The sequence below is a fragment of the Cynocephalus volans genome, chromosome 5 (genome assembly GCF_027409185.1).
Source record: "Cynocephalus volans isolate mCynVol1 chromosome 5, mCynVol1.pri, whole genome shotgun sequence".
Lineage (NCBI taxonomy): Eukaryota > Metazoa > Chordata > Mammalia > Dermoptera > Cynocephalidae > Cynocephalus > Cynocephalus volans.
This window is the reverse complement of record NC_084464.1, coordinates 68165445-68178635: the sequence shown is the minus strand read 5'-3', so window position 1 is coordinate 68178635 and position 13191 is coordinate 68165445.

Here is a 13191-nt window from a genome sequence, read left to right as displayed (position 1 = left end):
CTATAGATCAGAACTCTGCTTTAAAGACTAAGGGTCAATTTCAAACCAGAAATATCTCTATATATGCCATGCAGTCATTTGTTAAGAACACAAGTGAAGGTGCCATTCAATGTGAAATATTTTTTAAAAAGCATTTCTTATTGCCAATATAATGTGTAACATTTGTCCGGAGATTCTAGTTTCCTATTAAGTATCTGAGTTAACAATAAAATAGCTATTCTTGCTGACTGACAGGCACCTGTCTTCCATATCCATCACAAAGATTAATTTTCCAGTCCCTTTGTATGGAATATATTAATTGGTACTTGAAAGATTATTTACAGTGGGAGGAGGAGGTCACTCCACTTGATGTGTTGTTTTACATTTCAGTCTCTTATACTTTATTATGAGAGGAATTGAAAAACAAGAAAGGAAGTGTCTGATTTATACACAACTTGATGCCTTAACAACAGCTGGCTTACCTTCCCTTACCAATAATAATAATAATAATAATAATAATAATAATAATAATAATAATAAATGCAGAATGAATCGTCTAACAGTTGGTAACTAATTACTGAACACTAATTTTGTTCAAGTTTGTGTTCCACCATGATTCATACTTCACAGTGGGATGTAGTGAATGATCTATCTCCAAGAGAAATTTAGAGATGCTTGGATCCTCTTCTTAGAACCTCTCTGGAAGCAGGTGTCACGACTAGACACAGGTTTCCTGTCACCATAATGCCTCACAGAATGACTTCTATTAGTAAGAAAATGCTCTCTCCTCTCCGTCTTATTCTTTGTCCACCCTCAAGCAAGTATGCCATGTTTCTTATCTTCTAACCTCATATTCTGCCTTTTTTTGACACCAGGACATTTTGAAAATTCTCTGACACCTTCTCTAGACTCTCCATTCCCAGTGTCTTGTGTCATTTTCCAAGAGCACATGGGGAGGTGAGAGGACAAAAAGAAAGGCAGTCAGTGGCTGTGTGGGAAGGAGCAATGTCCAATCTATTCAACAGAGCACCTACACTGAGAAATGTTTATTGGGTTAATTATGAAACTAATACACATCCATTGTAAGCCATATGAAAGGAAAGAAACACACATTTAATGAATACAAAGAAATAACAACTGTTAACATTAATATATAACCTACTGGTCACAAAAATCTTGATTTCTTCTATAAAGCATAAGGGGATGCAGTAAGTGAGCAAACACATTCATTTAGGCTAAGTTCCCCAATTATTTCTAAATATAAACCTTAAAATCAGAAATAAACCAGCTTATTTATGGGTTCACTGAGATTAGTGCATAAAATTTGTACTGGAATGAAGGCAGTTTTAAATGACTCTAAACTGGGAAGATTATATCTAATGTTGCCTAAAGATAATCTTCATAATAGAATTAATGTTGAATTTTTAAACTGTTTCTTTCAACTTTCTTGTTAGGAGTTTTGGAACATAAATAAATTTATGACAGATAGATAATTATTTAGAACAAATATTGGGTGGCTTTATGCTTTCTTATAAAGCAATCATTTTTAAGATAAATAATATCACATTTTATCAGAGAAACTTCCCTGGAATACGTTTATCATTGATAACCTCTAAAAAAGCATGAATTGAAGACTATATTTTCAGGGATCATTTCTGTAGTTCGTTAAAAAAGCGTGAATTGTTTTAACTTCTTAAAGATCTGTTTTTCATTTCTAGTGAGTAAATTATTCAGGTAAAAGTGGTGATTGTCTTAGAATATGGCAGAATTGACAGTGAATTGGTTTTTTTTTTTTTTTTTTTTGGAGGGTTTCGATTTTTTTACATTGCCTTTTTTATTACAAAAGTAATTCATACTCACGGTAAAAAAAAATAGAATGTGTAATGTAAGCATGTAATGTAAAAATCAAAAATCTATAATTTTACTCCTCAGTGATACTTTGTTAATTGGTTTACAGACCTTCTGAATTCCTTTGTCTTTCTTTCCTTCACTCTCTCCTCCATTCCTCAGCTGTTTGTTACTTATGTATTCATTTGAAATGGCATCCTGGTGTATACGTAAATGCAATTTTAATTTTCAGAAGTCAGCTGAATTTTGTTTCTTTGTGAACAAATAAGCTAATTCCCATTCCAATAAAGTTGATTTGTGTGTAAAGGATTAAAGTTGCATTAATACACTGTGGAACTCACCCATAATACATGATCTAGAATGTAAGCAAAGTTACTTTAACTTTTCAAGCTTCGGTTTTCTTATAGGTAAAATGGTGATAATGATAGCACCTACTCATAGAATTGTGAGGTATATAAAGTGAAACCATGCAGGTGTGTGTATATCTTTCCCCAAATTATTTTTTCTTGGCTAAAAATTTTAACTTTAAAATATCTTCATGGTGTGTATTATGCATGTAAATAAAAGTTTAATCCATACAAATGTTCATATTATACAAATCAATTTGCAGCTTAACATTTAAAAATATTCTTTATGGAAATATTCAGCTAATGTAGGCTTTAGAACACAATTGTTAAAAAGTGATCATTATATTCATAAGTAAATATATATTGAGTGTCTTCATAACAGGTATTACATGTTTATACACAAGAATTTTATAATAATGCTGCATATATATTGTTTAAATTGAGATAGTCAGGATTAAAAATGAAAATTAGACTAACAATAATTTGCTACAATTATTTCAATAACAATAATAATGTGAATAAAAAGGCATTTTTAATAATGGAGTGCATACTACATGTCAAGCACTGTATTAAGTCTTATTAAGAATTATTTCATTTATTTTCTCAATAACCCAATGTATGATACAAGTTGATATTGGCTCAAGATATTGAATCTTGTATAATAACCCAAATCTTCATATAAGTTATGCCTGACTATATATATATTTCCCCATCTACCACTGATTAAATGAAAGCTAAGTATAGAATTTAGTCTTCGTGGAGGATAAGATATTCTAAATTACAAAAATAACATAAAACTTCAATGAAAAATGGAAATAAACTGAACAATTATGTTTCTAGAAAAATAGTCATGGTTACTTGTTTGTTTACTGAAAACATGCTTTATTAAATTGATTTATCCCAATCTTTGTGACTGCAGAAATAAAATGGAGTTTTCCATTTATTATCTCTTGTCCTATCAGATGGTACACACTATCAAAATGTATTTTATGCATTATTATACTTAATAATAGGATACCAAAATACAGATGAACATGAGAACAAAGGAAAAAATAGGTTTGGAAAGAAAAAGAATGTAGCTAGAAGGCAGATAAAGATCCATTACAAGTGCTGAAATGAAATAGGTAGCAACATGAAAAATGAAAGATAGACCACTCCTTATATTCTCAAAGGAGTATAATGTCCTGAGATCGCCTAAAAATTCTCATAAATTCCCATGATGTGCAATTTATCACATAAATCAATAAACTTAGAAATTAAAAATATGCGTTGATGGCAAATGCAGACCATTCCACTACTGAATATATCTGGAACTTCTGCTGTCCGTCTGAGAATAATTACTTTCTTAGACCAGTGCACTTTCCCTTCACTTCCACCAGTAGATTTCTTTTTTTTTTTTTAACCACTTTGAAAAATTCTATGTGTTCAATGTTGAGTAGAGAACAAAAATTTGCACCAGCCTCTCATAGTGTATGTTTGTTCAAATTTGCACTTTCAGAAAATTATAAAGTTTTCAGAGACGTTAAAAATAGGAATACTAAATCTATGAATGCCAAGAATATACCAAAGTAATTTTACCACACTGCTTTAGAATTATATTGATGTTTGAGACAGACTTCCCTTTAACCTGTATTTTAGTAGTCCTATAGTTTGGTCTACTATATACTGTGAGTAAAAAATAGACTCTTATGGAAGCATTAACTCTATGAAAGTTCTTAATAAAAATTTACTGTTTATTTGTTGTATTTAGATTATTAGGAAATATCTAACAAAGGGTATTGTAAAAGGTTAACTATTAATAAGTAAAATTTGGTGATGAGTTGCTTTGATTCCTCCGAAGTAGGAGAGGGCCATTAATTAATTCTCTCAGGATTTACATCTAGGGTGTTTTTATATCTTAAGTAATATTCAAATGATTTACTGAATGATTTACATAGTTTTCCATCACCAATTCCACCATTTCATCATATCACCCAAGGAAACACCTTAACCTGTAGATGACACTAGTAATGATAGCTTGTGACTAAATGAAGTAGGTTCAAAAAAAAAGTGGCCTCGTGACAGTTTACAGCTAAAAAATATTCAGTGGATGGATGCCAAACAGTTTCCTGAGCTAAAAACATTGGTAGCTTTCACATAAGAAAAAATGGCATTAAGTGCAGCATCTTCATTTAAAGATGCCCAGGAAATATTTTAGGAAAGAACAGGTAGGCTTTACCTTTCTAACAGCAAAAATCGGAGCCTCTTAGGGAAAGGCTTAATGTTTTTTATCTTAACTAGTATACTGGTCCAGGGTGATGGGAGGCATTTATCAAATTTAATTAAATGAATTAATATCTATCAATTTGCCTCCATCATTTTCTTGTCTTATATTATTTTCATGTACTATCTATGACTTATGCAAATTATCATGTTGATTTGTATTTGAGAATGCTACTATTCTATATGACATTACATGTACATACATATATATGTAAATGTATGCCTTGATACTTTTAAAAACTTTTAAGATAATAGTTTATTTAATTATCACAACAGCTCTATAAAGAAATTAGGCAAATTTTCTTATCCTTATTTTAAAAATAAGGTAACAAAATTTTACTAGGTTAAGAGGTTTGTTCAAAAGTGACATGAATTCTACATGGTGGGACCTGGGCTGAAACATCCTCTTCAAGATAATTAACCTTCTCATTTTTATAATTGATAGTGTGCAATAGTGGAAGAGAGAACAATCAAGGTTGTATGAAAGAGAAAACTGTCTATGTACAGTAATTCTTAAACATCTTTTAATAAAGCACATTCCAAGTTAACCAAAACTATTGAGATTTTTTTCTCATATGTAAACATTTATTCATAAGCTTAATAACTGATATTTACATGCTTACTACAGGCATGCTGTAATACTGAATACTTTAAAAAATAGCATATTGGTGTCAGATGTATATGAAACTATTCAAAATCAAAAACCTCAGATTTCAAAAGTGTACACTGAATTTTAATATCTAAATTAAGTGATAATTTTTTCTATTTTAGCTGGGAGAGAATGAAATTGAAATTAATTAAATGTGTAAAACACTAAATAAGAAATAAATAGAAACATCCTAATCTTGATTTTAAATATATCAAAATTGTGACTCCATTTCTTTAGCATCTATGGTTACAAGAATTTCAAAAGAAAGAAAATTGGGTTGTTATTCTATTACTAGATAAGAATTGGCATAACTTTGGTCATTTTTTTTCTGTACTTACATTAGTCCTTCCATCTCAAAATAAATAAACAAATAAATAAAAGCACTTTATGAGTATTGGATAATTGAAATTTTAAATTACCTGAGAGTTTTAAGATCGAATTTTAGCTAGATTTGCAAAAGCCAGAAAATTCACAGCAGTTTCCTAATTTTAAACCAAGAACCCTGCTTTTGAGGAAAAGATCCCAGAAGGTTTGAGTCTAAATTAAACAGATCAGCAGTTTCTCTTAATTTAATTTACTAAACAATTTCATTTAGCAGTACAGAGACTTGGGCTTCTTCCGCAATTGTGTAATCAACTGGAGGATTCTGCTATTTGGTACAATTTATCTCTGTCTACCTTTATTGCTAAAATGCATTGCAAGAATTCAGAAATACCTATTTGTCACAAACCCTCTGTTGAAGCAATATGTGGCAAATCAATACAGATTTTCCTGTTTTACACTTATTCTGCTGTATTGCACTATGTGGAAAACATAGTGCCTACTCTTCCAATACAAAATCAACATATTTGAGAGTCTTAGGCATATTCAGTTTCCAGGTCAAACTTCACCCCTAAATTTGATATGAGTTCCTGAATTTTTACTACTGTAAAATTTCATATAGGTCCACTGTGCTATACACTTCAGGGTCTAGTGGGCTCAGAACCTCACAGTTTTCTGGTTAAGTGTTAAGATCAGGAAATGCTCTTTTGCCTTAAGAAGAGGTAACACCTAAGTTATAAATGGTGAAACAAGTACAGATATTTGGTGATGAGATGATCCCCACCACCTGTACCCACCTCCCAATCTAGGAAATGGAGGGGTCTAGAAATAGTATAAATGAGAGATGACTTTAAACATGTCTGCAATGTCCACAGCAAAAAATAATAAGATTTCAACATACTACAGGATTTCTCGAGTGTGTATTTATTTATAAAGATAAACTATTTGTTAATGATATTTGGTAAATATCGAATTAGTTATCATTTTCTTCTCTTCTGAGACTAAATTTATTTTTAGAAATGTAAAGACATGTTATAAATGCTTTATTTCATTTACTTTCTAATTGGACTTCATTTTACTACAGGAGAAGTATAACTTATTTCTCAAAATAACCCAGAGTGATAATGTTAATGTATTGCAGCTGCATTCAATTTTATAGACTTATCAAGTAGTAGAAATGGCACATACCCCAGTTCTCAAGTGGTTTGTATATATAACTAAATGTTTTATTCTTAATAAGACCATAAACAACATCAAAATATAATTATTCAGCATATCAGACTGTTGGTTCCTAAGTGTAGTAGTTATTTTCTATATTTTTAATGCCTTCAATGTACAAATAGATAAGAAAATAGAATTTGAGAATAGAAATTTCAGGACCAGGCACAGTCTTTTAATTTGTTGATGACTAAGCATGATGATGGAATTAAATTTCAAAATCAAATTATTGGAGTAAAAAATAGCTATGAATAATCTTTATGAGTAAAAATAAAAACAAAAAAAGGTCTTGCTTATATTGCATAGAATACAAATTTTATAATATCTTTAATGTTGGATATACTTATTCCTTTAGGAGATATTCAAATCTTAGCAGAACTCAAGTAATGAGTAACATTCTTAATCCAGACTTTAATGGAATATTGCTTGTGTAAATTTTCTATTTTACATAGTATATATTTACCCAGCCTCTAATTTTGTTGATTAGGCAGTTTTAAAAGTTTGTTTCCTACCTTAAAAAAGTAAGATTTAGAAATAAGTATTACTGAACTGATTGTCTATTCAAAATAGGACATTTGCCAAAATCAGCCAACAGCCTAAACTCTCTTCCACTTTGCCTTTGTGGAGAATGCAGGCATTACTTAAAAGTGATGCAATTCCTCTTATGTCTCAAAACATACTCTTATACTAGAATTAATAGAAAGAAAGCATGTTACATAAAATACAAAGATTTCCCAATAGTTCTGGCTACATTTAACACTAGTGATTTATGGCTTATATTCACATAACAACACCCAAAGTTTATTCTCAATACTCTATTTTCTAAAATGTTTTTTTCTACCTTAATTTTTGACATATGAAAACAAGCTATAAAATAACTGAGGAAACATACTATATTGATTTTTAATTGAAAGTCAAACTAAAGATTTATCATTTCATTCCTAATCATAAAATGTCCACTGAGCACATTCAAATTTTTATGTCACATGTTACTTGCTTAGTAGCTTCAAAAATAGACTAGACATGAACTAGAATATGACTTATTAGCTAACAATATATAGAACTAGAAAAAGTGTATCCAGTTAAGTTACAATAAACTTTGTTTTAATTTCAAATAATGATATATTTAAAAATTGTGATAAAGTAAGTCAATTGCTCAGCTAAAATGTTTCTTAATGTGCTTTAACACCACAGAACCACCTTAATTTATCATAAATAATAAAACTGCAGTGCTAAGCTAATCAAACTCAAATCAATTCTACTGCATGTGTTTCAGTGAAATAGTGTTTATGAAACTCAAAATTAACTAAAAAATGAAAGGCTCATTGCCTTATAATCAAAAGCAGTCAACTTTAAACTTCAACCAACCAGGTAGATGATAAGTTTGTCATTTCTTGTGTTCTTAGTGGGAAGTTGTCAAGAACATTTGATACCTCTTAAACTTGCCTCTCATTTGCCTGTTTATAAACCTGATGATGACATGTTAAACCACAGGACAGGAAGAAGAGGACAGCTACAGTTCTATTAAAATATATATTCATCAACCTTTGCAATCATGTGTGTGAAAAGATTCTTAGTTTCCGAAAGGAAATGTGCACTCTCTTTTCCTCAGTTCTTGTTCCTTTTTTTTTCTATGTCTAATGATGACCAACTAATTTGGGGTGATAAGGGATATTATTAAGTAATTGCCCTAGTGCTGGAGACATCGGGGCTCTTATACTAGAATGAGTAGCAGTGGATGAATATAACACTACTATATGCAAATAACTACAAATGTTAGAAAACCTTTTTTGTCATAAATTCAAAAATGATAATCTTTCAGTGAAAATACATTTTCAGTAATATTACAAAAATTCTACCAAAGGAAGTGTGTTGAATTAATACACCCAATCAACTAGTGCTTTAAAAGTGCTAAGCTTTATATAAGAAAAGAAGTAGTATCAATAAGAGTTGTTATAAGTTAAGAAAGCAAATGAAATACAAAAGCTGAGCCTTTCTGGTATAATAAAACATTTCACCTTTGAGTTTGTCTGTGCTGGTTAATTCTATTCCAACCCTATTTTGATCTTCAATTTAAAGGCAGCAAGGCTCGCGCCACATAGATCATTTCCTTCTAAATGTTTAACTTTTCTTTCATTCTTACAGGAGAGTAGAAGTTTTTTTTTTTTTTTTTTTAATTTTTAATTTTTTATTTTTTTTAATTTTATTTTGTCGATATACATTGTGGCTGATTATTGCTCCCCATCACCAAAACCTCCCTCCCTTCTCCCTCCCCCCCTCCCCCCCAACAATGTCCTTTCTGTTTGCTTGTTGTATCAACTTCAAATAATTGTGGTTGTTATATCTTCTTCCCCCCCCCCCGGTTTGTGTGTGTGTGTGTGTGTGTGTGTGTGTGTGTGTGTGTGTGTGTGTGTGTGTGTGTGTGTGTGTGTGTGTGTGTGTGAATTTATATATTAATTTTTAGCTCCCACCAATCAGTGAGAACATGTGGTATTTCTCTTTCTGTGCCTGACTTGTTTCACTTAATATAATTCTCTCAAGGTCCATCCATGTTGTTGCAAATGGCAGTATTTCATTTGTTTTTATAGCTGAGTAGTATTCCATTGTGTAGATGTACCACATTTTCCATATCCACTCATCTGATGATGAGCATTTGGGCTGGTTCCAACTCTTGGCTATTGTAAAGAGTGCTGTGATGAACATTGGGGAACAGGTACACCTTCGACTTGATGATTTCCATTCCTCTGGGTATATTCCCAACAGTGGGATAGCTGGGTCGTATGGTAGATCTATCTGCAATTGTTTGAGGAACCTCCATACCATTTTCCATAGAGGCTGCACCATTTTGCAGTCCCACCAACAATGTATGAGAGTTCCTTTTTCTCCGCAGCCTCGCCAGCATTTATCATTCATAGTCTTTTGGATTTTAGCCATCCTAACTGGGGTTAGATGGTATCTCAATGTGGTTTTGATTTGCATTTCCCGGATGCTGAATGATGTTGAAATGTTGGAATTGATAAATGATTTCAGCACAGTAGCAGGATACAAAATCAACACACAAAAATCAGTAGCATTTCTTTTCTCCAATAGTGAACATGCAGAAGGAGAAATCAAGAAAGCCTGCCCATTTACAATAGCCACCAAAAAAATAAAATACTTAGAAATTGAGTTAACCAAGGAGGTGAAAAATCTCTATAATGAGAACTACAAACCACTGCTGAGAGAAATTAGAGAGGATACAAGAAGATGGAAAGATATCCCATGCTCTTGGATTGGAAGAATCAACATAGTGAAAATGTCCATACTACCCAAAGTGATATACAAATTCAATGCAATCCCCATCAAAATTCCAAAGACATTTTTCTCAGAAATGGAAAAAACTATTCAGACATTTATATGGAACAATAGAAGATTTTTGAATATTGATGCATGCTCTGTATTCCCTAGCTATTAGTATGTGATAGTAGAAGAATCCTGTGAATTTTAAATAATAGTTGATGTTCCACTAAACTTAGCTCTTAAGTGACTTCTTAGAGTTTATTCACAAAATAATTCAGGGTGTAAAAGTAGCACATAAACATTAATTGAACAGCCATTAAGCAGTATGTCTGTTTGTTTTTGGTTGACAGAGGACATAAAGCTTCATACCCTGTGGTGGAAAACAATTAGACCCTATGATGCACATGCCATTAAGTATTCTACTAGGAGACTTAGACCAGTGTTACTTTACAAAATAGCAGTCAGCTGTAGTCAGAAGCCTGGCCACGTCATAGAAAGTCATATTTTTACTGTCCCGCCTTAGTTGCTTATAAATATTTTCATGTGCCTCATGCCTTATTCCAACAGTGGCTAATAGTTGTCATTATCTTCATACAGTCTTATAAAAAACTTCCTCAGGAGAGACTGATCATAGCTAGAATGCTGCTTAAAGTTAAACTATTTTTCTAAAACACAGAAATAAAAAGTACTGAAATACGAAATGTTGGATGATAATTTATTTTCTTTTGAATATGTCTGACAACAGCTACTGTTGTTAAATTTGCCCTGAGGCAAATTGATATCCCATATGAGAATGCCTAATAGATGCCTATATGTGTGACTGCATATGCTTTAAAATTGTTCTGCTCGTCTGGGACCACAGGTAAACACATACAACAGAAAAAAACAAAAACTGGAATAAATCCGATGCTATTTGGAAGTTCGATGTTTTTAGCAATAGAGGTGAGTCCCATCATACATTTGTGATTTCATTTATGAACTCTGCTTTCAAGACAGGTAAAGAACACTGCATTATGAGCCTGAACAGAAATGCTTAAGTGGATGAAGCAATTCTTCACATCAGATGAAGCTAAGTAGGACATTAAATTAATGTCAAACAAGTGAGAAACTTTTGGTTTTATTCTACACTGTAGCAGAATAGCAATAACATGTTGATTTTCATATGCACATGATTTTTATATGTCTTTTATCACCATAACTTGAGGTTATGAATTCCTGTATTACAGACTAAAAACCAAAAGAAAAATCAATAAGGAAATATATTTTGTTGAGAGAATGTGTTGAAGGTTCAAACTATTTCCAGTAATAAGGAGCAAGGGGGACACGAGGTTCCTGTAGAGAACAAAGTCATCCACTGTACACCAGGGGTCTTTATAGAGCTTTTGTCTAAAGCATTATTGTAGTTGTCCTGTGTAGTCGTCATTCCAAATATCACCTTTTTGTATTAGAGGAAAAGTTCAATTTTATCTGAGAGGGCCAATATATAGGGGCTTCCAATAAATGTTTGTAAGATGAAATGGGATGGAAGGGAGCCAAATGGAACAGCACACAATAGACTAAGACGGTGATTATTTGTTCCCTCCTGAAATTCTCTATACACCTCTGTATTAAAAAATAATTTATTTAGAGATAATAAATTACAGGGTATATGTTTGTTCAATGAGATAGGAAATTGTGTAAGATAGTTCAGAAAGTTTTTATTGAAAGTGCTTAAATAAAATTTTTTTTAAATGAAAGTGCATCTCCCAGGACCTGACCTTTAGAAAGACTTGAGATGAATTATAAATACTGTGGAAACACCACACCTCTTTCTATTTTGTCTCAGAGGAGTTTGAAAGAAGGCAGCACCTCATTTTTGTGCCCTTCTTGAATCTGACTCATACTTAACACCTTCTAAAACTTTTTCCAAAGAATTCCATGTAATCTCTCCTGCACAATATAACACTCCCTTAGGAATTTGCTTTCAGCTAGAAAATACATGGCAGATAGACTGACCATGTGTCCTGTTGTACACCTGTTGTCCCAGTGTAATTATTGCTAGCACTACCTTTCACTCTTAGATGTGTCCCAGTATGGGAGACAAATTATGGGTACCTTATCTATAAATAATAATGAAATCTTAATACTATTGATAATAAATAATCTTTATTGGAAGTTTGCTATTTGTCAGAGATTTTGAAATGCTTGTATCATGAATTCTTCCCAATAACTCAGTGAGGCAAGTATTTTATTGTCCCCATTTTACAGTTAAGGAAAGAAAGTTAGAGAAGTTAAATAGCGTGGCCTACTTTCATAGTGGGCAAACCTGAATCTAGGCAAAGGTCTGACTCTATAATAACATATGCCAGAAGATGATAGACTGTCTTCCCATTTGCTCATTGATACACTATAATTAACTCCATTTTACTTAATACATTCAAATTATCAATAGTTCTAATTTGTTATTCTTTCTAGCTTTTATAACTGTATTTTTATAAGGACTGTGCATCTTAAGAGACAAGAAAAGAGTACTGAACTGAACTAAAACTCATCCGGATTATAGTACAGGATATTAATATTACTATAATAATGAGCAACTAGTTTATGCCAGACACTGTATGTGGGACTTTCCCTTTGTTATATCACTGACCCTTAAAACAGCTCTGTGAGGAAGATTATTTGAACCCCAGGAATTATATGAATTGCTTTAGCTATTGGCCCTAAATTGGTTCATAGGTTAAAAATGAAGATTAATGGATTAAATCATTTCAACAGGCTTCAACAGCTCTCTGACATTCTATGCCCAGAGGTCTCTGGGAGCAACTGGTTATCAGTATATACACACAGAATCTGAATGCAAAGGAAAATTCCTGGGGGCAAAGGGACTTCTGTAACCTCATATTTATATTAACTATTGTGCATTGAGTGCTTAATAAGGACATGCACTTTTTATACTTTTTTATCTTTTCTTTTGTTTTTCTCCTTACTAGAGGCCAAATAAGAAGAAAATTTGGATTTGAACCAACGTAAGTTTCACTCTACTATGCAAGAGAGAGCATCCTTCTCTGAAACTCTCTAGGGATTGAACTAATTTAGAAACCTTTCCGAAAAGCAATATTAAATAAATATGAATAAATAATATTTTCTCATAAACAAATCATTACTACTGTGTAAAGAATTTGAATATAAAAACAGGTATGATAATATTATATAGAGTTTGTTGTAAGGAAATTCCTTGTCATTTTTTCAAACAAAAAGTGTAGAAATTCTTACTAGTGCAAAGTAAGTTCTGTATGCTGCAGAGGACAA